We start from the raw sequence: 14,737 nt of genomic DNA on the forward strand, positions 1-14,737 counted from the left end.
CAATGATACGACATTTTCGGGGAAGAAAGCATTCATTTCATTCCCTGATGGAAATACAGCAATCTTAGATATATAGCTATATCCATTATCCAATTATACATAAGCAAGAAAATAAAAACGAAATCTCGATGAATATTTTAGTATTACGTTAGAAGCTATAATGATAATGAATTAACGAATAAATAATAATAAATAATGCTTTCGTAGTAAATTCGTCCAGTTATATTTAATGAATTTCTACCAATATACTAATGACATTTATGATTACAAACGAGGCGTTAACGTGCAAAAGCAGTTGCGTCTGTATAACAGTTCCACGTGGGGAAGCATACTTGCCACGTGGTAATTTTATTATGAATGTTACACGAATATGGTCTTTGTAGAAAACGGATTAACCGGTTTCGGCGCGCGTCAGTGCTCGCACGTAATTATGATTTAATTGTAATCACATTTCCAGTTCAGCACTCGTCCGCTCCCATTGTCCGTATGGGTTTAATCACTTTATCCTGCTTTAATTAATGAGCAGAAATCGTGTTGCAGAATCGTCCCGATCATCGGCACATCTGTCTATCATTCCTGGGGTCTCTTCTCATGACCTCTCGTGACTTCTCTTATCTATCGTGTCGTTCGCGTTATCGCCGGTTTCTAGCTCTAAAGACTCGGTCGAACTTTATCGTAAATGGTAGCCCAGTTCCATCGTGTCTATAAAGTCTGATAACTTCCTGTCAGGTGCACGACGTTATATACGATTTCTGATATACTCACGTTGACATACCTATCATAAGATACCATACGTAAGACGATCCACCATTATTTCTCTCTCTCTCCCTGTTTTTTATCATTATTTTAGCGACGAATTTAAACTTCTACTTTAAAATAAAATGCAAAATTGAGCCTCAACAATACAGATTAAAAATTTTATTTTTTTTTTAAATAAATCTTATGCATTGATATATCGACGATCCTTTTTTTAGTGATGATAGTCTTTTTTGTGATTATTTCTCTATTCCTTCAGTTTGGGAAGATTTCTTTTATACGATTCAAGTTTTACTCGAATACTTCTACGAGTTTTGTAAGTTATATAGCGAGATATCGCGCTAGTTGCTTTGTCCAGCTCTGGCCAGAGCTTTATTTTTAGACCATGTTTTACGACAGGTGCGTTCCATTGCTTTAATCTCAATAGCATATAAAGCTTGGTAAATCTAGTGTCACACGTGGCAAGCAAGATTCCATCGCATATACATATGTAATAACGCTATCAAAACTACAGTGCGCGGAAGAGCGAGTACTTTGAATTTCCCACGAGTAATTTTCAGTCCCGTCTCTCATCGATAATACTTAGCAAGCCACGAGATATCCTCACAGATTCGGCTAAGTCAATTGTTCCCACATATATCAATATCCAATTAATTAATTAATTAAATATTCATTATATGTATCTCACGTAAAGTCTTCTTCTCCAACGTTGACTCGGTGTTGGAAGCGTATCATTTAGAATAAATAATGGCAAGCCTTATAAATTGCGTGTTACCTTATATAATTATACAAATCAGAAAAAATATAATTCACTCTGTTACTTATATCCTATATCTAACTCAAATACTATCAAAGTATTTTCTGTGAATTGTTGCTAGATCTTAATTACACGTGAGACCCTTCATGAAAATTTTACGGTAATAATTAAAGATCCCGGTTCAGAAAATCAGCGGATTTGGACTGCCCAAGGATACCGTGCGCCGAAATCTCTGTTCGTTATCATTACGACCGCTTAACTCGCAAGCGCAATCTTCGTTGAAGTATATACGTACATCTAGAGGGAAATCTTTAGTCTGATATACAAGAAGATCCAGGTCGGCGAATGGAGATATTACGGAAAGAGAGCTTGCGAGTCCCAGTCTCTGCTACGCCGAGCATATACTGAGAGCTCCAAATATTTGCCGTTTCGATCCACCGGCGCGTGGTGTGGATTTATTTTCTCGCTCCCCTTTCTTGCTACCTCATTCAATCATTTACCTGCTGAATTGGCCTAGTCATTTCAATGTTTGTTGTTTCCGTTCATTTTTCTTTCTTTCTCTCTCTGGATCCTTTAATTAACTTAATTCAATGTTGAAATAAGATACGTTTTTTATTTCTGCCAGAAGAGTTATTGCTCAAGGAATGTTGAATTCTGATGTAATTTAACTGTCTATCGCGCTCGATCAGTGTAAATAACAAAAAATAAAAAAATATCACAAAAAATCCAAAGTCTGAGATACAGAAATAAGCAATGCGTATTCTCCATTTTACTGACACAGTATCTCATCTGCTTTACGAAAAATAACCAAGTTACTCTAGAGAAGGATATCAAGCTTTTTAACTATATTTTCAACTTTAACGATCTTGGCTTCTTGGCAGTGATTATACAGAATTTCATGAAACCAATCATTGAAATGGGAGAACTGCCTAACTTTGCCTCTCGGTGGACTAAAGTTTAATTAGTTCTACAACTTAGTATCACGGAATTATGCATAGCCACAGGTACGTCAAAGCCAATGCATTATTATTTGCGCCGCGTGTGTTTAGTCTGCCGTGGATTGTTCTAGAATTTACTGTAACTCTCAACTCCCTCTTTTGTTTTGCATTGTCTTTGACGACAATAAGTTCATTTATATTTTACAATATTAGTTCTAACCTCGAGAGTCTCTGACACAATGGCAAAATTAGTGTGTATATATCTATTATATACATTACGGAATATGAAATTGAAAGAGAGTTAAACATCCGAGAAATAAAACTGTTCTTACGAAAAATAATTATACATTGACCTTTCATAATACGGGTATCCTCTTATTCGTCGCGATAGAGGACATACGATTCCGCCTGAAGAAATATATCCTTGAATCAAAACCTGAGTAGAATGTTCGCTCTTTTCGAATTGAATTTTCGCGAACGTGAAATTGCGCGCGGAAGCGAGACAAGGATTAAATAAAACCGCTTTAATAAGAGTAATTGCTAATGAATGACTTGTGAAATTACGAGTCGGCTTGCTTTTCGAGATGCTTTTCAAAAATTGCGACGGACGTCATATCGCAAACGTTATTGTGAGTGTGCTGGCACTCGAGACTCAAGCGTTTTCGTTTGAATCGCGCTTCAAACAAGATTAATTATCATTGTTGCCTGTCGTTTATATATATATGCATTGTATGTCACTTGTTCCACGTCGGACGCTCATTACGTCGAGGGTTACGAGGGTTACGAGTTGTTATCGCGTCGACGTTGGCGTGGGTTGTCAGGTTATTATTATATCATCGATTTATAAGAGACTCAGGTTATACAACGCCTAAAGAGACATTAAGAAAAATAATTGATATTTTAATTGACTGTAATTAAAATTAATTTAGCAATTTTTTGTGGCGTGGCAATGGTATAAGTGAACAGATGGTATATATCACCAATAATTCTGTTTTATTTTTAACTTAATAAAAAAATATTGTAAAATATTACTGACGCATTTCTATATAACATATGGGCAAACATTGAGGCAAAATATGTTTGGTAAGTGACTTCCAATGTATCGCGCCTTCAGGACGATCGATGAGATATCGAGGGTAAAGCAGTTCGGCAAAATCGTAAAGCGATATACTACAGGGTGGTACCACCGACTTTTACACACGGACAGCGTTAAAATTACGACTGTGTAAACGCTGGTGGAAGCTGGCGGCACGTGTCTCTGCCTCATAAACTTTATTGCCACGTGCGTAAAGCGTTCTGGATGCCGAAACTTTAGCTTTACGATTCTTGATACGACCCGGAAGCGATCGCGGTCTGGTTATCTCCATTTCCCATTTCGTTAAGGGGTGAAAGATCCTTAGGAAGCACTAAGATTTTTTTATCGCGGCATATTCGGAACGATAAAATTATATCACTGCAGCATTGCGACAAAAAAAATGCGCAACATATACATATTGCTTAAAATAATCGAGAACTATAATAACTAACGTAATTAACGTCTCAATTAATAATTCTAACATCGTGGTATTAATCGTAGGATATTGCAGGATGTTCAATTCGTCATATCTACAATTAGCGGAAATTGCTTTCTCGACACTAATTTCCTCTTTTCATATTAATGGAAATTCTAATTACTTAATTCTTATTAGATAACTTACATCGTAGTTGCTCATCTCTCATCTCATGCATAAAAACGTAATAGGTATCCTCGTGCTTTCCGAGATATTGATCGAGATATTTTCGGCTTAAAGACGGGTTTCCGAAAACCTTACAGCGATATGATATCTCGTCGATGCTCAGGAAAAAGGGAAAGTTGATCCAAGGGTTCCAAGGGTGATCGCTGTTGTGTCTTCAGTCTTCATCGGATAAGGTTTAAGGTTACCGCAAACACTCGACCCCAAGGGACGTTTTGCCATGTTCTCTTTTTTTCCCCTCCTCGTCTTATTCCGCCTCTCATCGAAATTGCCGGGCTTTCATCGTGACCTAATTCGACGAAGCCTGTCTTATCGTTCGACGAAGGCCAAGAGCCGGCTGATACGGAACGCGATTCCGTATTGTCTCTTGACAAGGAAAACGAATATGCGACGCAGGAAATGCTCGGAGGAGCTTCTCGCCGATTCATCGCGACGGAATTCCGACTGAATTGAAATGGATTCGCATTGCGTGAATCGTCGCGACGACGTCAACATGCGCCTTGTAACATTGTAGTCGAATATTGCTCAGCAACTTTTCTAAAGCAACAGGAATGTGTACTGAATCACGTTTGCTATAATAAATTCAAAAGAGAAAAAGAAAAAGAGAGTGAAGAGTCGAGCTGAGGATATTTATCTGTTACACTGTCAAAGTATGTAAAATAAAATACGATAAAAACTTAAAAAAATGATAGACTAGATTAAAAGAGAATATTAAATGTACATCTCTGGATGAAAAAGTACGTGTACTACATTGAAAAAATATAAGTGGAGAAAGATGACATTACTGCATGCGCGCGAGATTCTTGTCTGCTCGTTGCAGATGTATTCGAATGAGAATCTGACCTCCTCGCGCGTTCTAGAAAGTGCCAATTCCACTTTTCCGGTCGGAAAGGCAATTTCTGCTAACTGCAGTTTTCTATGCACTGGCTACCGCGCAAGCCTCCCCTCGGAAATCTCTCGTTCTCTGGATGAGACTGGATGAGACGCGTCCTTGGTCTCGGGATGCAGAAGGGTCGTTATCAATTTCTTAAACGGCATGCATATTCATGCGTGCGTATCATATGCAAAACAAGATGGGAGCTCTGGCAAATATTTGCGCGTCGTCGCTGACATTTTCCGCGAGAATAGTGCGGACGGATCTGCAATTCTGAGACCTTCATCGTCGCGGATCCGTTGGTTAAAGCGATTTACAGATATTGGATTACAGGTCACGTATTTGGCCTTAAATAGAAAGTCGCAACAATCGTGATTCCCAGTCATATGAAGCTCGGAATAAAATTAAAAATCCAAATATTACATCAGCATTGGAATTAAAATCGGAATTTTTTAAACACATATATGAATATTATGCGCATATATACATATGGCTTAATTAAAATTAAAAAATTTTTTAAACTCTTAAAAAGCCTTCACTAGTGTAAAATTAATCCTATTTCTTCGTGCAGTACTAAAAAGTAAAAATTTTTTCGTAAAAAGAACCGGGTAAACTCGAGAATATTTTAAACAAGATTATGAATGTAAGTTTTGCCTCAAACTTTAACAGGTGAATCGTTATCGTTCTTGTCTATCTAGAATCTCTCTGCGTTTATCTTAAAACTTGAGAGAACACCGTTCTCTCTTTTTTTTCTCCTTATAGTCGCCCTTTCCACCTCCTCTTAACTTTTCTCATTTAATTCTTTACCTTCGTGTATATGCACGCAAAAAATTCTTTTCTCTCTAACTGTTTGAAAAATACTTATAATTACGACAATTAATTACGACAATGTACTACGGAAGTAGATAATAAATTGTTAATTAATATTTTGAACGTAGTGTTTTCCCGACAGCGAAGAAAATCTGTAAATGGAATTCCTTTATTTCGACAATTTTGGTGGACGGGAAAGCTTTTCGTTGTCGATTAAAGCTTTTTGTACGTTGCGCCACTTCGCACAACTTTGCTTTATACAGCAGCAGCCGCAAATCCAGGATAATCCCCGTCTTAACATATTTTTTGACGACTTTCTCGCTATTCCACGGGATTAAGAAATTAGGCAATTTGAGAAACATTCGCGCGAGTGAGCTTTTATTTTTGATAATGACAAATCTTCTATTTTGACTTCCTCAGCTTTAAACTTAAAATACACAATGCCGTGTGAAAACGCAAGCACAAGACAGATGTGTTAAGGATTTGAGAAACCCACGAATGGCCGACGCGGCGAAAAATTTTATCGCGACGCTTTTACGCAGTTACGACACAATAACATGGGTATAAAAGCGGAAACGCTTTATCCACATGATACGAAGCGAAGTGCAATGTTTCTATCTTACTGAATGCATATTTTTTAATAAAATATCTCATTTCGCGGCATTACGCATGTTTTTTCTCGGTACAACGCGGCTGTTTAAGAAATATTTTTCTTCATTCTGTTCACAGCATGTGGGAGGCGAATCTCACTTCCCTTCCTATGTAGAGTGAAATAAATTGAGTTCGGAGGATTTGAGTTTAAATACGCTTGCCTATGTGTTGATCGTCGTGATGTAATCAGTTTCAAGCAAATATTCAGCATAGAAGCGCACGGGCATGAGCATACAGAACGTAGAGTTAGGTAAAAGATGATTTGAATTCGTTCAATTCACAAATGATATATAGAACAGCGCGAGGAGCACATAAGAACACTAAGATATAGTATATAAGAATATAATAATAGAATAAAGTGCAGTCATCTTCCTTTAAAAATTAATTGTGCATTAATGACGCGACGGATGGTACTCTTATTAACGTTTCTCTCGACATTAAATTCTATTCTTAATGTTTTAAAATAATTAACGTAATTAAATTTTTGCCAACCGGCCAGTTGGGGTAAAAATAGTCGATTTTTCGAATTAACTACTCAATACTAAAATAAGATCTTTGTCGAGACCGGAAATGTCGAACGACCGCAATCCGCTCGGCATTATAGATACATCGCGGATAAAAATATTGAAAATAATTTCGTTATACAAGATAATCTATTTCCCTCTCGGCGGTTTTTTATTGGCAGTTAGACATCGTGATTTTGCAAGTGTGAATAAAAGGGACATGTTTCGCAAGTGCAGCGGACATTTTTCGAGTGGAGACCCAGCGTTGTTGTCGGCTATTTCATTTTTATCGATCAAGCTTGAGTTGAACTCCTGTATTACATGAATATATGAATACTATAGTGTACATAGGACGGTTGTTAGCTTTGCCGAAATATTCAACCGGAATCCAGTGTTACATTGGTACGACGTAGTTTACATAAAACTCATTTAAATGATACATTTTACTTGATTATATTCAATTTAATATTACTTATTATTCACTTAAGATATTTATATATGATTTTGATGCCGAAATAAAAATTGCTGTTGTTAATAATTTGTGAAACGTTACTGTCTATATTCGACCCAGGAAATATTCTGTCAGAAATGCATTATATTCGTGGTATATAAGCAAATCTCCGGCGAAACCCGATTTTTCATCAAATTCGTCTGCCACATCAATCGTTCCAATCTACGTCGATCGTTTCAATTGCAAAAGAAATTCAACTGTTTTTGCGGATATTCCTTGCGCGATCGACTCCTCGCAGAATTTATGTTCGCGAGCGAAGTAAATCCTCTTCCCTCATACTGGTCTTCGCGTGTCATGAAAATGTATGGAATGTTTCCATTTTCTCTCACCCTCTCTTTCGTCGCTATACCTCAGTTCGCATAGCGATATTATCCCTATAGGCCCATAGAATACGATCCTGTCCTTTGTCTCTCCTCGTATTGCATAATTGTCCTCGAAATTCTCTACTTCTTTGTTAAACATCAAAGACTTCTGATTTAAATATACAACAAATTTAAATATACAACGCTACAAATCAGCAAACGAAATCAATCTTGCAGTTCTCTCATTTGCGAGAACAAAAGCATATGCGTATTTCGTATGAGAATTAGATAAGTGCCTGAAAGAAAAATGCAGAGAAAAAAACAGGAAGAGAGAAAAAAAAGAATATTATCAAAGAAAAAAACTCGCGTGTAACTTTGCGCGGCAAACCTTGATAATTGTGCAAACTCGACGAGTTTTATTCTTTTTGACATTAACGCGACACAACGGCGATCGAGACGCCGCGCGCCGTCGAGCATTGCGCGTGATATGAAAGTCCCGGATGCTGGATTTCGATTTCAATTGGCGGACCGTTGAGAATCGAGAAAACCCAGCGGAATTATTCCCGACAAAGGTTCGGAGGGTAAGTCCTCGGTGTCGTGTGCGTCTGAACGTGAAATTCTTTCCGTCGCTCGAATCTCGTGACCAGCCGATACCCCCAGAGTCCGGAGAAAAATTGGGAAATATGCTTCGGAAACACACGCGAGGTCGAGAAAATCTCGTGCGAGATGATAGGCGGGCAAACGCCTTTAACCTTTAGAAAGTAAGCCGGTATATACGATGGCCGTCACACGTACGTGTCGGAGGAAAAATTCTAACGTGGAGTCGAGAACAGCTGCGTGATTGGATCCGTGCCCTTTGACGAGAAGAAAGATTATTTTTCGATAAACTGTAATTATTTTTGCTCTCAAATATAATACGCGATAAATTTTATTCGTCCGGTCAATCAGTTTAATTCAATTTGATTTTAAAAGCGAATAAAAACAAAATGCGAAAACTAAACTCCCTCGTGTGTCGATGGCCACCTCTCGATTATTCGACGGCGCACAAAGAGTTGATACAACGTTTCGGTGAATTTTCAAAGTTCACCGCAGCATCGCTGTGTGAGCGTGCTACGAGTTTTCAGGCTAATCGTTTAGTATGAAACGAATCCTTTATACGCGGAGCGCCGCTCCGAAAGTTCCCGGAACAAATCGTTTAAGCAGAATTAGCGATGGGAAGCGAAACACAAATAGCGCGCGGTCGATTCGGTTCAGCCGTGAGAAGAAAGTATCGGATAAATTCTAATGTCGAATATACAGCGAGGGAATATATATTTTCTTAGAAGTGCGGAATATCGAATAGATCGCGGGATCCGTGGGTGTAAGCTGCTCGTTATAAGAAAAAGTGAGACACGCTTGTTCGATACGGACACGTCTACCGTCGCGGCGTCGGGGTGACGCGGACACCGCCGAGTTATGATATCTCTCGTTACGTTATGTCACATACGTATGATCTGGCCTTAACGCATCGTCTATCGATAGCCTGTCGCGATGTAACGTCGATTCCAGTAAGATATTTGTTTCTTAAACTGACAAGGATACATTGAAGACTATATGATTTATTCAATTGCGGTTCGAGTCTCGAAAGCTCCTTCCGCGCGCACTATATCCGCGCGCGCTAGTTTTCGGATGATCGAGTGGAAGTCCCGTTTTCCCGCGCACAATGCGGGACGTCCTTCGCGAGATTACTTGAACCGTGATGTAATCGTTGTGTAACAAGGGTCATCCACGCGACACGACGTTATCGAGAAAATTCTGAGTGCAACATTGACAATACGCAACACGCGATCCCACGAGTGGTATCCCAGCGATGCATCCGGAATAATGGCGGAGAACCCCCGATTGTTACGCGAAATCGATGCGAGATACACAATCGTAAAGCAACTTGAAGACGATTGTCTGCTCGCCCGCGGGGATTGTAGCGTAGCTCTGCTCGGAGGGAAGCTTGCGTTTGCGTCGCTCAAGGATCCTCCAAGGGAAGGCGTTTAACATTGCACAAAGCGCTATGACGAGCTGCACATCCAAGTATATTGGCTTAATTTTATCCTCGTACCGGAGGATCCTCTCTCCGTCGAGACGCTCACCGCAATGCAGTTTGCATAACTCAGCTTTTTAATACCGGAACGCATTATTCGACCGCTTTTATCTTTTCCGAGGCTTGTACGACGCGACACTTTTTAAAATTACGCTACGTAAATTACGTCCACCGTTTAAAATCGTGCTAAAGTGCAGGCATTCTAGGCTCAACGATGGCCCTTTGACATTTGATAATTAAAAATTGAACGGTCGAACGAGGAGGAGCGTAATGTACGATTAATGGAGTTTCTTTCTGTTCGTGCCGCGATAAGATTATCCGACGTTTCGCAGCTTCTGCCGTGAAAATGGGGAAAATGGCACGACTATCTCCGATACCGTCAGACGTATTAATGATGTCATTAATACGTCTGGTTCGAGCGGTCTGTAATACGATTACGATCCCGTCCCGCCGGGGGAATTTCATTTCAAAAGTCACATTACGGCTGCTATCTCTTTGAGAACCTCAGAGGGATTTTTCCGAGAGACACCAGAAAATCGCGCGCAGGAGAGAGAAACAGGACGTTTCGGTGCTCGAGCGGTTTTATTGCCGCGCGATTTCTACGTCAGAATCGATGAAGGATGGAGAAGCCCTATCGTTTCCCGCGGGTTCTCTCTGAGTACTCGATATCCTTTAATCGTGTTATCGCATGCAGTACCTACAATACGCGCGCGGCTCCAACAAAGGACACGTGAAAGCTTCTTTTTACACGCCATCAATTTTCCCGCGTGGCACGCGAGAAGCATTGCGTGCGTGTACACCCGACAGCAAACCCCCCTCCCCCCCACCGTCATCGCGCGTAGAATGATTCGGGTCGTTTCGCGGGAAACAGACGTTGAACGATCATCCCTCCTCCGCGAAAAGCAATCTCGGTGACGCAAAATTCAGAGAATGCCGTGTAAACGCCGCTGCTAATGTTTCACCGCGCTTTCTCTTCCATCTTCCCGCTTTTCCGTACACCTCCGCGCCTATAGCCTCCCTCTCGTCGCGTGTTTTATATGAAATTTAATCTCGCGCTTGCCGCGCCATTAAATTTAAACTTTCAGCAGTGAGACAGTTGCGCCGGTGTCTCATCAGTTGAGTGGCGGAGAAAAAGAAATTAATAAACTTTTTCGCGAGTTAAGTTCCGATATAGTAAAACTGTCTTTGAACTTATTAGTTTTTCTTTTTTTACTTATTTACTGAAAATTTTCAGAATTTTTATCTTTATTGTTTTCCTTTCAGAGCTTATACGGAAAATTACTCTCGTTCGAGAATCTTTTCACGCGAAGTAGTAAAATCGTTTTTTTAATCAAACGAGAAATGCGGCAGAAAAAAAAACACGGATTCCGTTTAATCGGAATTCGTGTCCATGCTTGATTAAAATTGTTCTCATTTTCTTGTATTTACCGTGATAAGTCTCCCTTTCTCGGCCCAGATAGACTGTATTAAATGTTAGCAATATCTATGGTAATTTGAACTTAAAAGGCGCTCGCGGCCGTAAGTCTACCGATTGAAGGATATCACCCTGAATTAAAGTGGCGGCGCTGGAAAGTAGTAAAAAGAGATCTCGGCTTAATCGATTCGAGACAGGGGAGAAGTCGTTCACTTCACGGGTTGTGTCGTTACTTTTGAATAAAGAAGAAAGCAACTTTTCAAGGTTTCCGACAAAATTCGTCGTCTTCTCCGAGTAATTGTTGAAATAATGAAGAACACGGAAACGTACTTGGTTGGCTGGTGCGGACGCTTTTAAGCCTGAGAATAGAAAATCGAGCTAAGTTGGGCTCTACCTATATTTAGAAGGTCTTGAGGGGGATAAGTCTTGATATAGGATCACTCGTTAATGCGCGAGAATTGCCACCTACGCTTCTTGCTGACGACAACTTATTCCCGTCGAAGAGCATCCAATTGTCGGGTAAGAGCTTTCAAAATTGTTTCAACAAAATTGATAAAGAACGGAGAACGGGGTTTAAAGGGGCACTGACTTCGACCCGTAGCGACTCGAACGTATCGTCGATCACGATCGAATAAACGATTTATTTATAGTAATATAATAACGACGATATTTTCTGTGCAATCGTTCGACTATTATTTTACTCTGCATTTTATATCTTATAAACGCAAAGCTAAGATTAAAGATGAAAATCTTTTAAGAACAATCGACTTAAATTGGCACGCTTCAAATGCCGTCAGTCGCAATTTACTCGCAATACTAATAGCATTCCTTGAAAGCTTCTTATAATATAATACCCGGAACAGGCACTTAAAATACAACTACCATAAGCTACGAACATGGTAGGATTATATTTCATAAGGCTTCAAACGTTTAACGTAATTCTACTTCGCGATAGCTTTATGATTAACATATTATCTAATTAACTAATGTCAATATACAATATAATTCATGAATGTCTGTCGAATAAGTTCTTGAAAAGTTCTTTTTCCAGCACTTGCTCTTTTTCCGAATTCCCAAAGTATCAGTTCCTGGTCAAATATTAGCTACAGAGATACTTTGTAAATGAGTAAACAATCGGAACTCATCGAAAAGTGTCGCAAATTCGATCAAAAAGTCATGAATACTGCTGGGCGATGATGTCCCACGATCGAATAAAGTTTCAAGCATTGGAAATGGAATATTTTTACCTGCCACTGACGACGGACTGTGGACTACCTAATCTTTTAGATAAACGAAACAACTATGTTTTTCTATGTAGTTTGTTTTACGCGCTTCATGTAACAAGGCGACAGAAGTGCTGTTTACACAAATCCGCTAATTACGAAAATGACCGATATAGCGAATTGAGAAATTTTCTTTTGGTATATAATTATATCGATATTTTTGAAATGTCACCGGGTCGTTTGGCGCTTAATAGAAGGACCCAATTAGAGTTAATAGCGTAAAGTTCTCGCGGTAATCGATTTGGCCGGGAATTTATTTGCGAGTGTCGCGCGTCGATTTCACCGAATAATCGAAGGTAAACTCGTTAACCCACGCGCACTGGTTAAAGTTCGCGAGGCTGTAGGCGCCTTCAATTAGCGTCAAGTCAGGTAATCATCAGGCGACGTTTAACTCGCGAGATCAGGTCGCTCGCGCGCAGATAGGAAGTCAGAACTGTTTGCATGGCCTGAATAAGCGCTGCTCGTTGGACCCGTCAACGTGCACGAACGTATCGTGCGCGCTGCGACACGTGTATAAAATAAAATATTCATATGGCACGTGAGCGGACTGTGAATAATCGAATTTGATATCAACATTCTAGCGATGTGTACGAGAAGCGTTCGTTTTAATAAAAAATATGCGAACGGAGTTAATAATATATCGTATCTATTACGAGGATAAAAATATGATAGGGAAAATTTCAAATGCGACGTAATGTCCATTCGGCGATGTATTTTGCCTCAAGAACTAATTTTTCGCATGACCGTTCATCGCGATGGCTGAAAGTTTTTTGTTTGGAGTAAACCATCAAGGTCGTTGGTTAACATTAATCGACATTTATGAAGGCGTTGTTCATTAATGTTACGTAGCGGAGCAGCGAGCCCCGTCACGCTCGCATCTTCCGCGTCCTTGTTAAATATAGATCTCCCCGTGGGCGACCCTAATTCTGAACGAACTCCCGATTGTGTCGCCTGGTTAGCCACCGCATAATTGAACCATACATATCGGAGTGATCGAATTGCCGAGGTGGGTGGATTTCGGATCGAAGGGTTCCCAAACTATTCGTATATTCTTGAGGGACATCGGACTAAAATGGATGGAAAGGACAAAATCATATTATCTTCATTTGATGGAAGAGGAACTCACGAAAGTGTCTCACGTAAAGAGCAACTTATTCGTTCTTTCGACATCTGATAAATTGAAGGATCGATGCAAAAATAAAAAAAAATCGCAATTTATGAGATCTCGGTACTTTAAATGTTCTGGAGAATTTTAAATTCTTTAATTCTAAAGAAATAACAGATTTCGTTCAATGTAAAAAGTATTGTTAAACGTATTAAGATTTGTAAAATTCTAAAAGACACTTCTTCTCGGAATCCTCGTATCAATAATGCATTAACGAAGGAACGGAATCGACCGCTCGACAAGATGTCGTTTAAAGTTTTTTACATCACTCGGGAAACGATGCACTTTAACCTACATCACTGTGGATAAGACGAGGCAGTTTTTAAATGGGGAGACCGTCACCTCCTTGGAGCGTCACCGCGTTAGTGCAACCGCACGTCCTGTCTGAAGGTTAATCTTGGCGATAAACACGGACGCCACGACTGAGGCAGTGGGAAGGAAGTCCTCGGCGACGTTCGGAGCACATGCTTTCCGTCTGATAAAGGCGACGAGAGAAAACAAGATTATCGCTGCAAGCTCCATTAAAATTAGTATCCTCGCGCTAATTAAGGGTGAGAAAGGTAAGTTTAAAGTGCGCCAACTATAATTATAACGACGAAGAAAATATATCCGATATAATAAGTTATCCACTCCAGCCTTCACTGTTGAACAACTTCCGTTGTTCTTTCTTTTAAATCGCTAGTGTCTACTGTCTACCGTCCAAGATTCTTCGGATATATATCTCCGCTTCTTCATTTCGTCGGGATCTTCTTGATTTTTAATTTTCCGGGGTTATGGGAGCACGTTCGCTGGCGCGCGCCAAGCAGAATGTTATAGAATTATATATCACCTCGTGAGAATAGAACATTCTTTCTCCGACCGTTTCGAAGCTGAGAGCACCACCCCCCCTTCCCTCTGTCGCATCGCTATTAATCTTACCCCGAGTACCAGACAAATCGACTGCTCCGACCCGGTTTTGTCTCCCAA

The sequence above is a fragment of the Temnothorax longispinosus genome, chromosome 8 (genome assembly GCF_030848805.1).
Source record: "Temnothorax longispinosus isolate EJ_2023e chromosome 8, Tlon_JGU_v1, whole genome shotgun sequence".
In the NCBI taxonomy this organism is placed as follows: Eukaryota; Metazoa; Arthropoda; class Insecta; order Hymenoptera; family Formicidae; genus Temnothorax; species Temnothorax longispinosus.